Source organism: Arvicola amphibius, chromosome 1 (assembly GCF_903992535.2).
Source record: "Arvicola amphibius chromosome 1, mArvAmp1.2, whole genome shotgun sequence".
Lineage (NCBI taxonomy): Eukaryota > Metazoa > Chordata > Mammalia > Rodentia > Cricetidae > Arvicola > Arvicola amphibius.
In genome coordinates, this window is record NC_052047.1 from 99,787,715 (window position 1) to 99,797,831 (window position 10,117).

Genomic DNA, 10,117 nt, shown 5'->3' on the forward strand with positions numbered 1-10,117 from the left:
ATGTGTGTGTGAGTGGAGGGTGTGTGTGTGTGTGAGTGGAGGGTGTGTGTGTGTGAGTGGAGGGTGTGTATGTGTGCGAGTGGAGAGTGTGTGTGTGTGAGTGGAGATGTGGGCAGAGCAGGTCTCTCACAAGGCTGGTTCTGTGGGTTCACACTCCCCAGCCAGGCAGAAGCAGTGAGAACAAGATACGGTGATGCAAGGGATTAGTTAGTTAGCCCAGTTCCCAGCTGGCTGGAACCAACTACTAACCCATCCACCTAGTAACCTGCTCATGGTTTGACCAATTAGCTGATTGATCCACTTATTATCTATTAACCAGTTAACTTGGCCCCTAGTTAACCCATTCACCCATTATTCTTTTCTTTTGCTTCAGTGAACAGATCTGCCAGAGCTGAGCACAGGGTAGCCCAGACCTTGACCTCAATTGCTAACACGTTTCCTGTGGGGTCCTCTGAAGACTCCGTGATAGCGAGTGACTGTCTAGCCCCTTGTGAACTGAATCTCCCGCATCAGGACTAGTGCCTTGCACACACTTGTGATTGGACATCTATAGAACTTGAGCAAGGGACCCCGGGGCAGAGCAGGTGGGCACTGTGACCCCATCAACATGGTGGGAGTACAATCCAGGGCTAAGCACTGAGGCCGCCTCAGGCACTCACTGGGTGGGCTGTTCAGTTAACAAGAAGGAAGAGCTGGGGCAACGACGCGGGAGCTGGAGAGCTAGCTGAGACAAGGACCTGGGCTCCATCTGCACCCGTGCAGAGCCAGGTGTGCTTCAGCTTCCAGAGCGGCTCTGCAGAGACCAAGGCAGCGCCTGGAGCTGTCTCCAAACATGAGGTGGGACAACACTGAGATTGTCTAGAGAGGGAGGGAGAGAGAGAGAGAGAGAGAGAGAGAGAGAGAGACTGAGAGCGTGGAGGGATAGAGCTGTGGCCAATTGCATACTGCTCTTGCAAAAGACCCCAGTTTGACTCCCGGCATGCACATCCGGCAGCCAATGGCCAATGTAACTCTACCTCCAGGGAATATGATGCCCTCTTTTGACCTCCACAGGCAGCTGCAGGCACGTGGTTTGCATGCATACATTCACACACATGCATACACACACACTCGTGTGCACGTGCACACACACAGAGCCAAGGTAAGAGAAAGCATCCCCTTAGCCCTTGTGGGGTGTAAGTATGCTGGGGCTGCAGTGGCACAGCACACCACAGTGCACAGCACACCACAGTGCACACCACAGTGCACAGCACACCACAGTGCACACCACACCATAGTGCACAGCACAGTGCACACCACAGCACACCACAGTGCACACCACAGTGCACACCACACCATAGTGCACAGCACAGTGCACACCACAGCACACCACAGTGCACACCACACCACAGTGCACACCACACCACAGTGCACACCACACCATAGTGCACAGCACAGTGCACACCACAGCACACCACAGTGCACACCACACCATTGTGTACAGCACAGTGCACACCACAGCACACCACAGTGCACACCACACCACAGTGCACACCACAGTGCACAGCCCACATTGGCTCCTTTCTTGCATCTTGGCTTTAGTCTGACAAACACCTTCACCAAATCAAGTCCAGCAAAGCTAGAATTTCTTGTTCCTAAAGATTTCCCTAAGGACAGAATGATTAGTGGCCGAAGCTGGGTGGGCAAGGACCACTCACACAGTACCAAGGCCTGGAAAAGGGCCAACTCACTCGCTGCAACCGGGGCTCAGAATAAAACGTCCCCTAGCACGCCAGTTGAGTTCAATGTCACCCTTTGCTACTTAGTTAAGTTTGAGGCCCCCTGGGCTAATTGAGACCCCGTCTCAAAACAAAACCTAAAAAAAAAAATAAAGTAAAATAAAATACCCTTAGCTGTCTTTGGTCACTGAGCCTGGGGTGTTGGTTACCAGCCTTGGCCAGCATAGCCACACAGATGGGCCACTTCTTACATTGAATGTAATCACCAGTCTGAGGTCTCAAGCTTCCCGGGCCACTGGCCTGCTGCAGGTGCCTGACTGTCGTTCATTCCACTACGACAGAAGATAGGAGAGGGAATTAATTTCACCAGCTGACTTCAGAATTCATTTTCTGAGATGCAACCAGGCTTGTTTAGGAAAATGCCTTAATTAGTCCTAGGGGTGGTGAGGGAGGCCCGGAGGCCAGGAGATGAAAAGGGCCTGCGAAGACACAGCCAGCCTCCTCCACGGGAGAACACAGCGGTGCCTGGCACGGAGCTGGCAAAGCTCTCAGAGGCAGAGACCAGAGATCAAGAGCCAGGGACAGATGGGACGTCACACAACCTTCAGCGGCAGTCTTGAGCCTTGGGGCTGCTGTGCAGGACGGTGAGGCATTTTCTGAGCTGGACTTGCTCATAAAGGAGGCAGAGACAGACGGGAGTTGGGCCCGCCAGAGCCCTGCCTGCCTTCCACAAGGGAGGGTATGAAGGTGGGCACTCAGAAGTCCTGAGTTCCCAAGACACTGCAGGAGTGCCAACAAGTGATCACACAGAAACAGCTCTTGGGTTTGGAGGAGGCGGCTGTCCATGTGGGTCCCGCTGTCACTGCCTTCCGCTCTGCAGTGTGGTGATGACGACTTTACAGGGAGACGGCGCCTCGCTTACATGGAGCCGAGGATGGACCCCAGGGCTTTGTGAGCACTAAGCGAGTGCACTATCTGCCTAGCCCAGGCTTGCCCTTTGCTCTGATTGGGGTGTGTGTGTGGAAGGGGTGTGTGTGTGGGTCCCATTCTTTTTTCAAGACAAGGTCTCATGGAACACAGATTAATCTTGATTTGCTGACCCTCCTGCCTCAGCAGTGCTGAGGTGATGGCCATGTGCTACCATGCATGATATCACCATGGTGATAGCGTGCACACACGTGTGTGTGTATGTGTCTGTGTGCAGGTGTGTGTGTGTATTTGCAAGTGTGTGTTGCAAGTTGTGTGCGTGTTTTCAGGTGTGTGTGTTTGCAGGTTTGTGTGTTTGCAGGTGTATGTGTTTGCAGGTTTGTGTGCGTTTGCAGGTGTGTGTATGCAGGTTTGTGTGTTTGCAGGTGTGTGTGTGCAGGTGTGTGTGTGTGTGTGCAGGTGTGTGTGTTTGCAGGTGTGTGTGTGCAGGTTTGTGTGTTTGCAGGTGTGTGTGTGCAGGTTAGTGTGTGTTTGCAGGTGTGTGTGTGTGCAGGTGTATGTGTTTGCAGGTGTGTGTGTGTGCAGGTTTGTGTGTGTTTGCGGGTGTATGTGTGTGCAGGTTAGTGTGTGTTTGCAGGTGTGTATGTGTGTGCAGGTTTATGTGTGTTTGCAGGTGTGCGTGTGTACAGGTGTGTGTATGTTCAGGTGTGTGTGTGTTGGGGGATTGTTAATTAATTATTATTTTTTGATTTTTGAGACAGGGTTTCTCTGTGTCTTGGAACTAGCTCTTGTAGATCAGGTTAGCCTTGAACTGAGAATAAAGGCATCAACTGGCCGCCACCACCACCACCCAGCAAGGGGATTTTTACTTTTGAGACAGGGTCTCACTATATAGACAAAGCTGGGCCTCAAACTCACAGAGATCCGCCTGCCTCTGCCTCCCAAGTGCTGGGATTAAAGGCTTGCGCCACCACTGCCCAGCAAATCCCTGTTTTGAAAAATCAAAACAAAAAGAAAAAAGGCCAGGTGGTGGCAGTGCACACCTTTAATCCTAGCACTTAGGAGGTGGGGGTAGAGGCAGGGGGATTTTTTGAGGCCAACCTGGTGCACAGATCAAGTGCCAAGACAGCCAGGGCTGCTCACAGAAACCATGTTTCAAAAAGCAAAACAAACAAACAAAAAAAAACAGAAAAGAAAGAAAATCAATTTCTGTAAATTGTCCCTTGGCCTCCACTGCATCAGGCACATGCCTAACACACACAGACACCTAACACACATGCACGTGCCTAACACACACATATACCCAATACACACACACACGCCTAACATGTACTGCCTAGCACACGCACGCACCTAACACACATGCATGTGCCTAACACACGTGCACATGCCTAACACACACACACCTAATACACACGCGCGCACCTAACATACACACATGCCTAATACACATGTGCCTAACACACATGCACATGCATAACACACACACGCCTAACACACACACACCTAACACACACGCATACATAACACACACGCACAAATAAATGTAATAAAAACTTAAGCTCCAAAACTATAGCGAAACCTTTTCTCAAAAAACAAAAACAAATTTAAAGCAAACAAATTCATGTGTTCTAAGGGATTTTGTAGGGTCTGCACATTATCTCTTTCTTTTCTTTTTTTATTTTCTGTACAGAGTCTTGCTAAGTAACTCTCTCTGGCATGGAATTCTCTGTGTATCCCAGGCTGGCCTTGAACTCACAGAGATCCACCTGCCTTTGCCTCCCGAGTGCTGGATTAAAGGTGTGCGCCATCACTGCCCTGCAGATATATCTTTTTGAGGACACAATTTAACCCATTACAATGTCAGGAGGGGATACCTTAAAGGTAAGGCTTCTGAGTGAAGGGTCCAAGAATAAGAATATAAAAATGTAGGTTCCAGAAATAAGACTGTAGAAATAAAGAAATGCAAAGTTGTAAGCCTAGGAGAATGAGAACAGACTGTCAGCAGCTTTCTCAGCAGCTTGAGGATTCACTATCAACAGTGGGTGCTCCGCTATCAACAGTGGGTGCTCCGCTATCAACAGTGGGTGCTCCGCTATCAACAGTATGTACTCCGCTATCAACAGTGGGTACTCCACCTTACACCCGTGGCTCTATTCACAAGGCCGAAGCATCTCTCTGCAAACTGAGAACCCAACACCCCGGCCATCCTTGATTAACACGGACGTGAGCTGAGTTTTAGGAGATAGATATATGACCTCTGGTTACACATTTTCCCTGCTATGTGAACCTGGCAGCATCAAAGGGGAGAGCACAGGGATTCAGTAAACGCCACCTGGAAGTACTAAGGAAGACAATCGATTAAGCCAGGTGGTGGTGGCGCACGCCTTTAATCCCAGCACTCGGGAGGCAGAGGCAGGCAGATTTCTGTGAGATTGAGGCCAGCCTGGTCTGCAGAGCGAGTTCCAGGACAGCCAAGGATACATAGAGGCCTGTCTCGAAAAACCAAAAAAAGAAAGAAAAAAAAAAAAAAAAGACAAAATCTACATCAGATAACAAAAGCGCAGACAAACATGCTCCTTTTTACAGTCCTACTGTGTGCTCGCCATAGCCTGTATTCCCAGTTTGGCAGTGTTTCTAACAAAGGCCTGTGGAAAAAACAGAGCCCCAGGAGCTAAGCATCCTCCCACAGTGTGGAATGTGTGAGGGGGACTGAGGGTTGGGGATGAGATGAATGCTCAGAAAGTGACCCTGGCCGCCAAGGCTTCCTTTGAAGGCCGGTGGCTGATTGGAGGAAGAGCCCCAGCAGTCCCCAGACCAAGCACCTCAGAGCTGCCCCATACAGTCTAGGATGAGGCCCCATCCAGTTTCCATCCTTTTGCCTTTGATTTTTTTTTTTTTTAAGTCTTTCATTTTAACTATTAGGCAATTCTGGGAGTGTCATTTACATTTCAAAAAAACACAAAAACCCTCTCCGGCTAGGATTTGTTTTTCATTTTTTTTTCCTGCCACCTTGTTCTTCCCTGAGACAGCCTCATCTACCACGCTGCTGGCTTCAAGGTCCCCTACCACAGCGGCTCACACACTTCCTCATTTGTTGGAAGCTCCCTCTGGGCATCCTCCACCTCCAACCAAGTCTCTCCTCTTCTGTCTCCCCCAAAAGCTCCAAGTGACCTTTCCAGGACAGCATCAGCTAGGGGAACCCAAAATTCTCAGTCACCCCAAATCCCATTGGAATTCTATAAGAAAATACACTAGACATAAGATATTTTTCTATTTATTTATTTATTTATTTATTTATGATAAGTAAAGACCTTGTTTGGTGCTTGAAAAGGGTTCACCACAAAGCCTGTCTTGCTCTTGATTCTGAGATAACCTTTCACTAAATTGCCCAGGACAGTACAGTTTTGAAGTATCGTGGAGCCCCGCCTAGGATCCCCAGTGAGGGGGCTGGGGGCATGGTCAGGGTGGTGGAGCCCCCCCCCTCCAGCCTAGAATCCTCAGTGAGGAGCTGGGGACAGATTTTTCTCTTTTATTTTTTTAGCACAACACAGCTGTGAATGAATGTTTTGTAAACACTCTGTTTGCTTCTTTGCCCCACTCCCTTTTGCTCTGTTGTTTGACAGCTTTACACATTCTTCTTTATTTTCTGAGACAGGGTTTTCAGGGTTTCTCTGTGTGTCCCAGGATGGCCGCAAACTCACAGAGATCCTCCTGCCTCTGCCTCCCAAGTACAGAGATTAAAGATGTGTGCCACTATACCCAGCTTTTTCAGAACTGGTGACTTCTTCAGGCCCCACCTGTGGGTGGCTACTACTGCCATCTATCCATCTTTGGCGGGCTTTGGGAGCCAGGCTCCTTTCCAGAACAGTCTGCTAAACTTATAAAAACTTCACTGTATGGACTGGAGAGTTGGCTCAGTGGTTAAGAACATTTATTGTAAACTGGGCAGTGGTGGCGCACACCTTTAATTCCAGCACTCGGGAGATAGAGGCAGGAGGATCTCTGTGAGTTCCAAGACAGCCAGGGCTACACAGAGAAACCCTGTTTTAGCCGGCGGTAGGAGTGCACACCTTTAATCCCAGCACTCAGGGGGCAGAGTGCTCTCTGTGAGTTCAAGGCCAACCTGGTCTACAAGAGTTAGTTCCAGGACAGGCTCCAAAGCTACAGAGAAACCCTGTCTCAAAAACCAAAAAGGCAAACAAACAAACAAAATAAAAACAAACAAACAACGCTGTCTTAAAAACAAAATCAACCAAACCAACCAACAAAAACCGGAACATTTGTTGTTTTTGCTGCAGACCAGGGTTCAGCTCCCAGCACCCATGTGGTGAATCACAAGAGTCTGGAACTCCAGTTCCAACGTTCTCTTAGGCCCGCAAAGACTCCAGGCATGCACACATAGTCAGACATGCACGAATTTTTGTTTGTTTGTTTCTAGAGACAGGGTTTCCCTGTAGTTTCTAGAGCCTGTCCTGGAACTAGCTCTTGTAGACCAGGCTGGCCTCGAACTCAGAGATCCGCCTGCCTCTGCCTCCCGAGTGCTGGGATTAAAGGCATGTGCCACCACCGCCCGGCGACATGCACAAATTTAAGAAAAGAAAATCCCTTCACTGTGCAAACAAAGGCATCTCAGAGCTTCCGTCTTCACCCCACCCCTGTGGTACCAGGCCTGGACCTGTGGAGTGAGCCCCAGACACTGTAGCCATAGTCCCGGCACAGGCTGGCCCTGACTTCATTCAGAAAGCATTTCCATCCCTACTTCCCAGCAAAGGACAGGGGTGAGGCAACTCTGGGGGTGGGGAGCCCTTTCCTTCCCACCTGGGCTGTGTGGGGCCTGGCCTGATTTATAACCCCAGGGTTCTAAGTCCCATGACTAGGACAGACAGACAGACAGACACACACACACACACACACCTGCACTCTGAAAGTGCAGATGGGGGGAGGGGATCCAGGGTACAAGGTCCTCCTTGGTTACAAAGGGAATTCAAGGACAATGTGGGATGGAGGAGACTTAGTAACAAAGAATAACAAAATAAAACGTGAAGAATGAAAGAAAGAAAGAAGGGAGAGGAGGAGGAGGCTGGAAGAAGGCCTAGATTCTCAGAGGGTCAAGCATTTGGTCCTTGAAACCCCTGTTTGGTTCCAGGGCCCATGTGGTAGGAGAGACCCGACTCTAACAAGTTGTCCTCTGACCTCCATGTGATACCAAATAAAAGTAAGGTGCACGGTGGCACACAGACCTTGTCAAGGTTACGAGGGTTCATAGCAGGGAGAAAGCAGCCCCTACCAGGACCAGCAGTGCCGCCGAAGCGGGAACACAATTAGGGATACCTGCCACCCCTTGTCAGCTCCGGCCATGACAGTGATACACACACACCTGCGGCCAGGATTCCCCAGGTTCCCAGCCAGGCAGTGAGGGTGCATGGGTCGTTGTCCCCCACATCTCCACAGCCCAAACATCTGATCTCCGCCCTGAGCTTGGCTTGGCCCAGGACTCTGCCTGGTGACATGACAGATGGGCCCCAGCTGGGGAGCACCCTGGGCCTCCAGAGGCCTCCCAGGGCCAACAGGTACATAATGCCCATCACGAGGGGTCGTCCCAGGCTGATACACCCCAGCAATTAGTCGATGAGCGATGGATCATTGATCGCTGCTGGGGCGCCTCTGAGCGGCCCCATCCATCTCCTGGCCTGTGGCCTGATTATGCATTCGCTGCAGGAGAGGACAGCCGATTGCAGGCCTCCTGTTTTATTCATGGAGCCCGGCTCCCTGGAACCATTACTGGTTTTTAGCAGGGCTGCCTCAGCTTGCATGTGCAGGATGCAAAGTGGTCGTTCCCTGCCGACCACACGGCGGAAGATGAATGAAAATGTATGTAAACATCATGTGGGCCTGGGAACCACACACACACACAGTTCTAGGGTCTTGATGGAACACAGGACAAAGCCTGGAAACTTCCAGAAAGAACTCCAAGTGAGCACCCAGCTTCTTAGTGTGTGTGTGTGTGTGTGTGTGCGTTTTCCACGAGACAGGGTTTCTCTGTGGAACCTTGTCTGTCCTGGAACTTGCTCTATAGAGAGTTCTGGCCTCAGACTCACAGACTCACCTGTCTCTGCCTTCCGAGTGCTGGGGTTAAAGGTATGTTGTAACACCCAATTTTGTGCTACCCCCTCGGTACAGTTCACACACTACTGTACCGTACGCGAGTCGGGCAAGGGCCTGGAGACTGAAAAAACACACAAGAGACCTGGGTCATTCGAAAGGAGATCAGCCGAATGCCATTTATTTAACTTTGGGGAAATCCTTATTTACCTCGCTGCTGCACAAGGATTTCTGCCCAGGCAGGTGGGAAATTACCATACCAACGATGGAGTCAATGCCCTACAGCTAATCACCACGCGGGCCGAAGGAGCACAGGAACAAACAGGATGCTTAGTTAGCTGACCAGAAACTGTCCTCAAGATGAACCCCAGGAAGAAGGGTAGACCCAGGCCCTGCAGTATATGTCACCACCACCCTACTAATATATTTTATATTCAAAAATAATGTGAGAGATGACTCAGTGGTTAAGAACACTTGCTGCTCCTTCAGAGAGTCCAAATTCGGATCCCAGCACTCAGGGCTCACAACCACCTTTAACTCCAGCTCCAGGGGATCTGATGTCATCTCTTGTCCTCCAAGGGCACAAACATACATATATACACAAATAATTTTAATATGCATATGACACATGCCTTGGTCCCTTATGCATTTGGTGGCAGTAAGCTCCACCTAGGCCGGGGAGGTGGCACATGCTCTTAACCCCAGCACAGGAGAGGCAGGGACAACTGACGCTAGCCTGGTCTACATAGTGAAACTGTATCAGACAGCAGCACCACTCGGTCACACAGTTCGGGACGCTGTGGGGCCTGGGCCCATCTCCGCTGAGGAAGGAAAGGATGGATGACCTGCACAAGAGGCCCTCACCACACCCTCCTCTTCAAGTCCTCCAGCCCAGCCGGCCATCAGACACACACGGGTCAAGCGTGACTGCTCCCTGCTGAGAGCTGTCACCCTAGCCTTGTTGAGGGCAGGTGGGTAGAAAGAAAGCTTACCCAACTGTCTCCCAAAGAGGAAACAAAACCCCAACAAAGACAGCCTGCCTGGAGAAGGCTCAACTCTAGTTCCCATGGCTGCCTAGGGGCAAACAGAAGACGACAGAGGTGGGGATGGCAGAAAACACGGGCCGACAGGCGACATTGTGCACGCAGTCTGAGAGCCTGAGGACGTCTGCGGCTGTGTCAGCCCTGATGTGGGGAGAATCCAAATCCATAGAAAAACTCAAGGGGGCCTTTGTGAGCTCCTTCCCCATGTCCCCTTAGTCCACCCAGCCCCCCCCCCCCAACTGACATCTACATGGTGACTTAGGGGAAGTTTCCCAAAGCTGGACAGGGTCAGTCTGGGACCTGGACATTTCTGTCAGCCCTAAA